The sequence below is a fragment of the Pygoscelis adeliae genome, unplaced genomic scaffold, assembly GCF_000699105.1.
Source record: "Pygoscelis adeliae isolate BGI_AS28 unplaced genomic scaffold, ASM69910v1 Scaffold51, whole genome shotgun sequence".
Lineage (NCBI taxonomy): Eukaryota > Metazoa > Chordata > Aves > Sphenisciformes > Spheniscidae > Pygoscelis > Pygoscelis adeliae.
Genome location: NW_008824007.1, coordinates 1,189,772 through 1,202,479, shown reverse-complemented (window position 1 = coordinate 1,202,479; position 12,708 = coordinate 1,189,772). Strand labels below are relative to the sequence as shown.

The following is a 12,708-nucleotide window of genomic DNA, read 5'->3' as shown; positions in this document are numbered from 1 at the left end:
GAAACAGGTGAGGGGAGCATGCTGGGTGAAAGAGCTGGCTTTTCAACTGGCTCACCATGGAGCATCACAAAAGGCTTTTCTCCTGCTCTCTGCTTTCTTTTGGTTATGAAAGCCAGCCCCTACTTGGCCTATAGAGCAGCTCTCCCCAGCGGCCTTTCTCTCAGCTCTGCTCTGTCCTGTCCTGCTTGCTTCCTTTCAGTAGTGGGTATTAACTTCCCTAAGCTCTACTCATCCAAACCAGCTACTCACTGGGAGAGCCATTTGGCAGTGGTTCTACTCCCAGAAGACACTTGCTAATGTGCTCAAACAAAATGAGGCTTCAGTTCAGTTATTGTACATACAACCTGACTTGGACCTTTTGTATTCAGCCTTCATGAAGTTTGGTCTATTTGTAAGTGCGTGCAGACTTTCACATCAGGGCTTCGCCCTGCTAAGTACCATTCTCAACACATCACTAGACAGAAACCTAAACTCTGTGCTTTCAACCAGGAGATGGAGGCAGAGCTGGAAAAAAAAAAAGCCAAAATGGAATTTCAACTTGTTACCCACTGTTAGCAGTGCAGATGACCTACTGGGTCCTGTGCTCTCATGGAAACTTCCAAGAAGCTGGGCAACTACAGAAACTTATTTTCAGTAGTTTAGTGAAATTTGGGCAAAGATGAGTAGTGTAGCAAAAGCCCATGAACTAATGCGTTACTGAATTGCAGCCAGGTGCATTGTTTGACCACACGTGATTCGTATTCTCTTTGCATTTTACTTTTCCTCTTTTCTAGTCTTCATAATTTACTGCCTCCTCAGCTCTGCCAGCATAACAGCTCATGTAGTTGTTCACCAGCCTGGTTCTGTCAAAATGATCTAGGTTAGCTTAAACACTTTTAATAGTCAGTTCTTAAACTCAACCAAAACGTTTTGACAGAACTGGGTTAAGGAGTGAGCATGGATGCCGTTGTACCAGTAAGGCTGAAGGAGATCCTGATAAGGGTGAGGGGAGACCCTACAGTGATGGCCACCTAAAGGACAACCTCTTAACTTGGCTGTACCCAAACAGTGCATCTGGCTACAGTTTGACTCCTATTTAGTGAGAAAATGAAATATATAGTCTTGACACTGTGAAGCAGAAGTAAAGTAAGAAGGGAGGCTGCAAAAATAATTAAAACACCCATTTGATGAATTGGTGGTAGCGTAGATCAGCTTAATTTGGATGTCTCAGGGCATTTGCCCACAATGAATTAGACTAATTCCAGCAGTAGAAACAAAAGTTTAAAAGGTGTGTCATCTATATCTCACTCTTCCATCTTTACAGGTGCTGTCTACGAGTGAGGTTCTGTTTCTTACATGGGGAGAAATGTCTCCTATTTGCAGCATCAAAGTTATCTATGACTTGCAGACATGTTGTACTTCCTCATTTTTAATTTTTGAAATGCATTTACAGCGGGGAAAAAAATAGAAATCAGAACTACAGAAAAGTATCCCTGAAGAGAAGATCCTATTACATTTCATGGGTCCTGTAAGAATAATTTGTACAGATCCCTTTTGTCACAATCTGCCTTGGATTCAGCCTTTGGTGCGCTAAAACTGTGTCAAATAGGTAAAAGTTAGGCTGGATACTGCTTACATTTGACACAGTATCAGGATAAATAGATAATTTTGTTCCTGTGGCATCAGGCTAACTGTTCTCGCTCATTTAGGCACTCAAGTACTATCAACAGTTTGGAAGATGTATCTGGCAGGGCATGGACTGTGGCTGACTAGTGGCAGGGTAAAAGCCACATGCACACACGTAAAGGATTTTCATACCTTGCAATTCTGCCTGGAAAGTAGGTTAGAACAAGGGATGAAAAAAAGATGGTACTTCTGTTCAGTGTCTCTTAAATGACATGGCAAGGATTCTCATTTCAAAGTCTTTCAGTACACCTCACTGTGGGAAACTGATTCAGTAAGGGTTGCATGACAGGTCAAAAATATCTCTGTGTAAACTAAGAATAACACTGAAAAATGAGGAGACCGAGGGAACAGCATTACTGCTGCAAGTCATGGCCAGTGAGGTATTATGCCTAAGAGTTGCTACGTTAAAAAATAGTTGGGGGAAAAGGATGTTGTTTAATAGAAACCTTTTCAGTTGCTCTAGCTGTGCCTGAATCTGATGCTGATTTTCTGTTTGCGAAATGCTCCCTTAGCTGCTCTGTGTCTCACCAGAGAGTCATTCTTCCCAGTTGTTTGGGTCTTTGCTGATCGAGTCTGTTCTCAGCTAATCTGCAGCTGCCCAGGCAATATCAGTAGCATCTTAGCAGAGTGGAAATCTGCTTAAATTAAATCAGTAAGGGGGAGAAGTTTCTGCCTCTACTTTTTTATCTAGGGTGCTGTCTTCTACTTCTTGGACCACCAATGAACTAATTGCTAATGATACTAATTTCGGTAATATCTTATAATGTAATTTAGCTATAATGTATGGACATACATGGAAAAATAATAGAACAGCATTTTCTGCTAATGGCTTTTTGCATAGCAGTGAAGTAACCAGTTCTGCATCAAAATAGTGACCTGAAATGTTTTCTGGTGGTGGTTTCTGTATTACTGGGATTTCATATTAACGTGCTACTCTGATGCCAGGGAAGTGTCCTTGTGGTGTGAGCAAGGACAGAACATTAAGACCAAGGAAAGGTAGTGTAACTCCACTGGTGTTCCAAACTGGTATAAAACCAGGGTGAAGAGCTCTGCACTAGATTAAGAGGACGTATGCTTCAGCATAAGTTTCACATGTGCGTCATAGTCACATGATTTTTTTGGTACAGTTTACATCTTTATTAGTCTTTCTTGAAGCAAAGGTCATTGAAGATGTGGGTACTTTTCAAAGCGTCTTGTGAAATTTTAGATGTGTGACTTCAATTTTAGGGGAGATACTGTGGCTAAAATCCAACTGGAAAATGTTGCTCTTGGTGTTCAGATGCTGAACACAAAGCTAGTATTGTCAGTCTCAAAGACAGAAATGGTTTGGAATGCATTGCTCTACTGTTCATGGGGGATTCAAGATTAACATAATGTTAGTGCAGAGCAGCATGACTGACTGCATCGTTCTCAGAACTATAAAGTCTCTTTTTACATCTTAATTTGTGGTAAACTTCAGTGACTTTGTCAGAGTGGAAAATTGGGAGCAGTTATAATTTCTCTGAGTTCCTTTAACTTGTGTAAGTTTTGGAGAAAATAGTATGATATGGACAAGTTTAACTTAAGAAATGAAACAGATCAAGCAATTAAGTATCTGCTTGCTAATTGTAAGGTGCTATGACTAAAATCCTAAAAACGTAGTCAGTCACTTCTGAATAATTCTGGATCAATTATATAAAGTTCAGTGTATTTCTTGTGGCATATAACATACATTGGTTACGTATCTATTGGTTCTTAATATACATGTAGCAAGAAGGGTATTTCCTTGGAAAGAATTTGTGAGATCTTTGATGTAGAGATTCTCTTGTCCTTGAAGTGGATCTCAGAAGAGTTGCTGTCATGAAAATACTACCAATAAGAAAGGATATAAAATTCACATGACTAAGAAATCATTTGAAATGCTTTTCCAAATGTTTTGAACACAGATTTTCTTTTACTTACGTGGACATTTAGAAACAGGAGTCTTCAGTATTGTTGTCATTTTATATGATGTCTTCAGCTCACGAGGATTCGGAGAACCAAAAGGAGCATGACAGGTTTACATGTTAATGGCATTTCCAGCTCGACTACCCCATCCTGTAAAGGGCTTAAACGTCCAGTTTCTTGTTAGACTGCAGAGAGGAGCTACTTAATTTACAGGACAGGAGCTCAGGTTTAGCTCAGTCAGGCATTTCTCAGTCACCTATTTGAATTCTCTTTTATTCCATGCCGAATGTAATTTTGTTGAAACACTGAGCAGCAGCACTTCTGATCTGCACTGGCATAGAAGAGAGGACAATTAGAGCTCCTGACTTTCTGCATTTCTTAATACTGCTTCTGCCTTTTTCCTGCTTTTTGTTTGTTTTACCTCTTTCTCTGTGTTAAGTAAAAATAAATAATAGGTAGTGTATGTCACTACACGTGCTTTCAGCACAGGCAATGTTTTTTGTAATTCTTTTGAATGCTTCAAAACCTTGGGAAACACTGAAATGGTGTATTTCTCCTTTTGGTTCCCTTGCTTGATATGGCAAAGACTGTAGTTAACTTTGAAATAGCCTATAAGGCAGGATATGAATGACTAGGTAGATTAATTGGTTTAAAATATGGATAAGTTTAATGATAAGTGTTTGTCTGGAATTTTGACTCCTGGTAGTGTGTGTGTTTTCTATATGCAACAGCAACCGGGGCCATACTGGGTCAGGCTAAAGGCCCATCTTTGGTCATTACTGACTTTCTTCATACCTTTCTTTTCAGTTGTATCTCCATTTTTAGATGAGGAAGTTTGAAGAACCCACAGGATTCAAGGTATAGGGGTCACCAGGGTTTTATACAATATGTTCATTTTTGCAAATTACTATTGAGCACTGAATTGATATTTTTATGGAACTTTAAGTGTAGATTCCATCTCCTGCAGCTAACAGCAAGTTCAGAAATTGTCCCTATGAGGTAAACTTAGAGTTTTCCCTGTGCACAGTACTTTATATTATAATTAAAAAGAAGCCTGCCCTGAAAAATGACAGTCTGTGTCAGGAGAGTTGGCCAGTGAATTAATTATTAATTAATATTAACTGTATATTAATTAATATACAGTTACTATATAATTCTGAATTTGTATTAATTATACACTTCTTACTGTCATGGGGAAAAATTTCTTTTAAAGTAATTGAGATATATGTTAATCCTCAGGGTTCAAAATACAGTCCCTTGTGCTAGCGTTTTCAATATTTGCGATGTAGAGCAGTGTTTTCTGACAACTGATCCATAGAATTGTATTGCTTTTTGTGGTTTTATATGAATTAATTAATGAAGTCATGAATTACAGGGTTGATGATAAGGTAGATGTAGGAGAAATATTGCAACTGAAGGGATCTTTGTCCAAAAAGTCTGGAAACTGCCCATGTTGAATATATGCAGTGAGAAGTATAATGGATTTTTTTTCCTCCCACATTTTTGAAGCTTTGGACATTACTTTTAGTGAGCATCAGAAAATGTATTATGGATCTCTGATTTTTGGACAGAGGAGTAAATGGTGAGAATAAAGCTTTCATGTCCCTTCCAGAGAGGATCTGTCTGGATGTAACCTTACTTTGAATTTGCAGAGATGCTTCATTTTCCTTTGGAGGCAAATTTGTGTGGGGGTGTGTATGTAGATGCAGTTTCTGCATGCATCAACACATACGCGTAAGTCACTTTCTTTAATCAAGCTGTGACTTCCATTCTCATTTGCCTGAAAATATTTTTAATTAAACTTTCTTACTTTATGAATTTAGAGATGAGATGACATTTTCCACTCGTCTTGGAACGTGTTGGTTTTGAAGGAAATCTTAATGTTTCTCTCCTATTCTTATCATACAGCGAGGCTGCTTAGATATTTGGGTAAGACTCCCTGTAAAAGGTAGGTGTACATGTGCTGTATAGAGCCCATACAGTGCCCCCAGCCCTTCCCAGAATTTTTAAGTGACACTGTCTTGGACTTTCTATGCATATGCTGTACAGTGGGTCTGCCCAAACGCTATGCATATGTTTGCAATGAGGAGTAGCTGTGAACGTGCTATTGTACACCTGGAAAACTTGAAAAAATATGGAAAGATCACAAAATCCAAAGAAAACAAATTTTTTTACAGGAGAGAGAGAGATGTGCCATTAATGTGTGGGAACCTTACAGCTACAAATTCCACTTCTTTCTGTGTTGTTCTATTTTTTATATAGCTGTGAATTTCTTACACAGCTGTGAATCGTTATTCTTTGAGGGTCTGCTTCAGCATGACGTGCCGCAGTTGTTATTTCAGTTTCACATCGTTGACCCCTAAGGAAATATTTTTCACTGATCAGATTGTTCTCTCTCTTTTTTTTTTTTCCCTTCTTTTTTTCTTTTTTCTTTTTTCCCCTTTCCCTCTCTCTCCTCTTTTTCTTTGTTCCTAATACACTTGCTGGAAGTGTTAGAAGAAGTAGGCCGGCTGCTCTTTTTTCTGGGTTGTTTGGAATTAAGATTTCTGATAATTTTAGCTGTTGTTCAATACACCTGACTTAAAAAGCTAATCAGTATTTGACATTTGGAATATTAAAACCTCCATTCTGTTTACCCTTCCACTTAATTTTAAATGAATATTTCTCAGAACATGTAATTTAAGGGTTTTTTTTCTACAACGTTGAGTGTTGAACCTAAAATAGAATCACTTCTTGTTGGCTCAGAAATTATTTACTATGTTTTTTTTCCCCTAGCTATCAGATTCATAATATTTCCCTTATTGTTACTCGCAGCATTTGTTCTCCAACCTATGTTAGCCGTAATAAGGTAATTCCCACTAGGAAAAGGAATTACTATTCCTTTATTGATGTTTCAGAGAGCTATATCCACAGCCAGTACTGACCCTGAGGATTTGGTACGCACACATTTCATTACAAATAAGGAGCAATAGTGATATTACATACTGTTAATGACATCATGCTTGGATTTCTGTGTAAATTTTACTGATTTTTTTGATGTTTCGTTAATATATTGAGAAAGGAGTCTAAAACTCAAATTAAGCATAGGTTTTGAGCATCATTTTGCATTTGCATTTGCTAGTGTTAATGCTTGCCCTCTCCCTGATAAAAATCCTTTTTCATTTGCCCCTTTACCTTCTTCATGTCAATTACTATATATTCTTGGGTAGTATAAATAGAATTTAAGTGTAAATGGCGTGTTTTATTTTGACTGTTGCCACAAAGAATTTGCAAACCTTTTCTTGTTTATTGAAGAAGGCTAAAAAAGCCCAACCCGGCCACTCTGAGAATGACTGTTTTAATTTCACCTGGGGTTGTAAATCAATATCCATTTACTATTCAGTTACTGCTTGCATTTCCCTAGGTAATAGTATAACACATGTAATGTCAATGCAGTTTGGCATTTGTCCTTATTAGTATGGCAAAGGACACTTTTTGCAAGAGTAAGCAAGCATCATGCCATATTTCTGACACTTCCTGCAGAACAAAGAAGGAAAAATGTAATCAGTTTGTGTACAAAAGACGTGCAGTACATCTGATGTGGCGCCTCCAATGCTTTTATAAATGAAATCACTTTAAAGATTAGGCCGCATGTAATTCTATCATCTACTATTGATTACAGTTGAAATGGGAAGCTAGGGATGGCACAGTGTAGCTTCGAGTTCTAATTTATTTACTACTTTAATAACTTATAATAACTACATCATAAATATATTTAACAATGTCAACAGTTGTATTATAGGTCAATAGCAATAGAGCAAGTAATACTTGTGATTGTATGCACATATGTCCTTATATATACTTCCCCACACATGTCTAATCTCTCATATATATATATATATAATTTATTGCTTACCATTTCAAATCAAAGTACCATATAAATTAATTATACATTAGAATCCTGTTTTATAATTGTTACCTATTATGTATGGTTTGCTGATTTGGTGTTTGGCCTTAAACAATTCATTTAACCCCAAAATACACGTACTTCTTACACGTTGGTGAGAATGTTCTGGATACTTGAACTAGCTAGTAAGCCAGGGTTAGGAAAAACGTATCAACTACACTAACTCTTTGTTCAAGTGATTGGTGGAAAGTCTTGTTTTCAGACTTTACCACACTGTGATAAGAAATAAAAGTTGGCAACTGCTAGCCACTTGGTAGGTTATGTGCAATGTATTGCTGGTCTCAATCCCCTACTAATTGGAAAAATGGCAGTCTCGCTAGAAGAACACTTCTGAGGGTGGACAAATACAGTTTTAAATTATGTTTTATAGCTGTTTGATGCTAAAACAATGTACATGAATTCTGGGAAAATGGGAAGCACGAGTGATCTTAGAGTTTCAAGCAGACCCTTTGCAGGAGTCCTAAGGTCACCTAAGATAGTTCTCCGGAGTTCATAGCCCCTCGGTTCCTGGCCCCAGTGCCCCCGCCATGGCATTTGGCACACCCTGTCTTTGTTATCTGTTTCTTGAAGAAGTGTTCTGCGCTGTGGAGTTGCTTTGTCACAGCACTTCAGCACAAAAGATATAAGTTTAAACATTCATAAGATTTTTGGGGTGGGTTTTTTTGTACTAATAATAGATCTTTATATCTCCATGTGAAGAGAGTGTCTCCTACTTGAGTCAGACACTGGGCTGTTGGTTTGTTTTCTGACAGTGAAATGCAATTAAAACTCGTGTCCCTTTTGAAGTTAGCTGATGAGAGACACCCTCCAGCTTCCCAGAAGCTCCCTCTAGACTGATTACATAAACTATTTATTACTTGGGAGAAAGTATGACGGAGATTTGGGCCTTTTTTTTTTTTTTTAAAGTGTTTGTATTAGAAACATCTCTGTTACTATCTATATAAACAGAAACCTTCAGGGGAAGAGGAGGGAAGCCAGTCCTTTTTGGTTAAGTAACACGCTCCGCAGAGGGGCTTTTAGTGATCCCACAGCCGGTGTGCCCAGATGACATGAGAGCTGCTGAGGGACCTGCAGGAGCGGGAGGCAGTGGGAAGCATGTGAAGGTAGGGATGGGGAGCAGGGTGGTAGCAGGCCCTGACGGGTGCTGCGAAGGATGGTGACCAGTCACCTGGACTGAAGAAGGGTCATTGTTGGGACCTGTGAGACAGATGGTGAGTTGCAGAGATGGGCAAAATTAGTATTTAACAACACAAACTCAGCTCAGTTTGGGCTAGCCATGACATCGCTCCTGCCAACAGCATCTGTAGCGTTCCAGAAATGCGTCCCTACTTCCTCAGCCAAGATGAGCAAGGCTCAGCAGAGGTACAACACCATGAGACACCGGCTTCTCTGGGAAGGGAAAAAATGGCATGAAAAAGATGGTACCAGTAATTCCCAGCTCCTGCGGGAGTGGGGAGGTGGTTCAGCCTGTGGCTGGTTCACAGAGGAAGCTAAGGAGAGGGCAGAAGAGTGGAAGGAAACATGCAGCTGTTGGGGGGTGGGAGAAGAATCTTGTTTTGGGATCGCATTAGAATGAGCTACCAAGGAGGGCCAGAGAGGAGGATCACACATAGATTTTAATCATGATATTGTATGTGTTGTGACCACTGTGGAGGATCACTGAACATGCCTTCTTCCTCCCGTACCAATGAATACCTTTTTACTCAACATTGTACACTTCGGGAGAAATGAGAACATTTTTACATCCCAGAAGTGGAAGTGAAAGGACTGTAATTAAAGGAGAGGGGGCGGAAGGGAATTGGTCGAAATAATATATGAAATCAGGGCAAAGTTTTAGGGTCAGAATTAGCAAGATGCATTCTAGGAAAAGATTAGGAGCACAGATCAGCTGAAATTTAGTTACTAGGCTGGGAATTGGGTTAAAATATCTCCACCTAATAAGCTAAGCACTGAAGCGTCCCCTGTGACTTTTTTTTAGTTTCTACGATAGATTCAGAAAGAGATCAAAGTCACAACATCATCATCAACAAATTTTCCTTAAGCCACAAGATTATTGCTGCTTTTGGTGAAATCCTTGAAAGCAGGGACAGAACTGTTGTCACGTTTTTGAAGACCCCTCTTCTCAGCTGCACCAGTGGGGGCAATGTGTTTGGATAAAGTGGAGGAAAGCTGCCTGCTGACTTCTATTATTCCTTTCCTAGGACTGAAACAAGAGCATCCTAGGAAAGATTTCTTTTGGGAAACCATCACAGCATAAAATCTTGCATAAAATAAATTTTAAATCGGGACATTGTAGCTATTAGAGTGCTGTGTAATGAGATGGCAGTCCAGGATGGGCACCTCGCTTTATGTACAGTGCTGTTTTATACATGAAGCCATCTAATAAGATATGTGTGTCCTTTAATTAAGGTCTCATGTACAGTGTAGTAGTAATGAGGGAATATGATGAAAAGAAATGGAAAAAGAGCGACCTTTATTTACCACGCTGAGAAGCCTTTATCATATGGAAATGATCAGAATTTAAGTTTTTATCATCTGTTACAATTTGCTGGTGCTTTAATTAAAATAACAGCAAGGACGTGTACAGTGGCTAGATGTGCCTTCGTGCTCTTAATGACTGTCAGATGGGAAGGCAAGGGGTACAGAGAGGGCAGGACTGCGGGAAGATCCGGAGGGAGATGGTGCCAGATGGCCAGGCTTATTTTATTAATTTAGATCTCCATTATGGCTTCTCTTTTCTTCATTTCTCCAAAGGATGAGTTAGTTTAATGGGAATCATTTCACGGCCACAGTATGATGTGTTTAACTCTTCGGAGCCCATAGTAAAGTGCATGTGTCAGTCGTGTGTCCTGTTGGCCAGCTGACTCCGTGAGGCTCCAGCTCCAGCCCAGATGCTAAGCCCACAGCAGCCCTCCCTCAGGTAATTTGTTGAATCCCTCTTAGCAGGCGCTTCCTACCGTGACGTTCTGACTCGTAGCATACCAGTGCAGCCAGCCGCTGTCCTAAACTGGTTCCAGCTTCTGATCGTTGCAGCAAAGTAGCGCCAAGGCAGCGTTTTGAGCCGTTTCTCTCCTGTTACCGCCTCACCTGCTCAGGCAACGTGCCACAGGGGCTGTCCATGCTGCTGGGCTTCGCCACGTATTTTGGGCTGATCTCTTACATCTGCAAAACCTTCTTGTTAGTAGCAAGTAGCCTCACCCTTCTTCTTCCAGCTCTTGGGTGCCTGGACACCCAGAAAGCATAGCAAAGTACTGGGGAAAGTGAATTTAAACATTTTTTTCCTCTTTGGTTTTGTCTTTATGCATCGTGTGCTCAGTTATTGAGGTGTCTGCTGCCTCCCCGTGGCTGTTGTGAAAAGCTGCACACAACTGGAGATGGTGAGATATTATTTAGATTTAGGGGTTTAGAGAGGAAAAAAAGGAATATCGTCTTCTGAAAATCTGTTTGGCACCGTCTAAAGCAAGAAACTGCTGAGGCTTTTGCATTAAGAGCAGGGTTTTTTAATTTCTTCCCTTTCTGTGTCCACTGTGATAACAAAGGAGCTTGGATTTGTCAGGTCTTCTGCATCACCAGTGGTTATTGAATTAGTATTAGCAACAAAATGAGCTTGTCTTCTGTGATTCATTGAAAAGAACCACCAAACTTATGAAGAATTTCTAGTTCCTGAATCATTAATTCACTTTACGAGTCGATTCAGAAATCTATATCACATTTAAGTAATTCTTGGATTCTAGACTAATTTTGCGGCTACAATAATTTTGGTCACAACCGTATAGCTGGAACAAATGGCAAGATGCATTCCCACATACCGTGAGTTTAGTGACATATGCAGGAAAAAAACTGAATTCACCCCAAAAATCTATGGTACATGCTGTGACACAAAAAACCCAAACCAGCTCAAAATAAGGTGCCATGCAGAGGATGAAATCTTGCACTATAACACAGGGAATAAGGCATAACATTTTCAAGGTTCTGAATTAATACTTGGACTTTTGAACATCTGTATCAATAATTTTCAAAATTGTTTGTATTGGGATTTGTAGTTTTTTCCAAACTATGTGAATTTGTAATTGTTTGCAGGTCCATACCCAAGAATTTTATAGGTGTAGGAAATCTGCATTTTGTCAGCCCGAGGCTGACAGTAACATAACTTTTGATAGCAAAGTAATTTATGCTGTCACCTCCACTGGGTCTACAACGTTCAGTTCTGTGCTAATCACAAAGCTTGTGCTTTGCTGGGGAGGAAGATGAAGACAAGGGGTAGGAATGCCCGGGAGCTATCGGTAAGTTTTTGGAGAGTCTGTGGGGTGAAGATGAAAGAAGAGATCTCATGTAGTCATTGAGCATTGGCAAGTGAGATGCAAGAGAAACACGGTGTTGAACTGTCGGTTACGCCATTGAGCACTCACCCAACACACGTTGCCAGTGGAAAGCTGGGGCTAGCCATTGGCCCGTACATGGCTAAGAGCACATCAAGTTTGTACATCTCTCTGCATTGCTCTTTTCATCCCCTCCTCACTCGCCATTTAGTGCGGGAGGGGCCTTCACGCTCTTGAGAGCATCACAAGCAGGTTTGCTCGCCACGCTTACTGTTACAAATGGTTAAAGCAAAACCCAAACTCACTCATCTATGGGAAGCTCACATTCTGTTTGATAGTACGGGAACGGCACTCTGAATGCTAACTCGGCAGGTTGGGGTAGAGGTGGCTATGTTGATGGAGCATATCATTCTGCTTCAGATTATTCTGAAGTCTCACACATATGCTGTATATTAAATATTAGATAAAATATCTAATAAAATATTAGATGAGATGAGATAAAATCTCAAGATCAATCAGAATTTGTCAGACTATCAAAGGTAAGTCTTTGGGCATGGTGAATACACATTTTTGAGAAAGATGCATGAAATTTAGAGGCATGAATTTGACAAGGATCTCAAATTTCAAGTGCTTTTTGCAAAGCTTATCCAGACTTTTGGAGCTTTGTTGTCATTTCAGATCTTCTGAAAACTCCCAACTTCCCTTGTTAGGCTGACAGCAAGCAAATATTCCCAATCCTTCCTTAGTCCTTCCCTAGCACTCCAAAATTGCCTGGGTATTTTCCGGTCATTTTGTTAGAATAATTTTATAAATGCTTTTTATCCTACTTTTACCCAATGCTTGAGTTCCTCG

At 39.7% G+C, this 12,708-nt stretch overlaps 1 protein-coding gene across 1 annotated transcript in view; it reads left to right on the top strand.

Annotated features, from left to right (window-relative positions):
• Positions 1-12,708, top strand: part of TMEM163 (transmembrane protein 163) — a 112,497-nt gene that overhangs the window by 92,692 nt on the left and 7,097 nt on the right. The window lies entirely within an intron of this gene.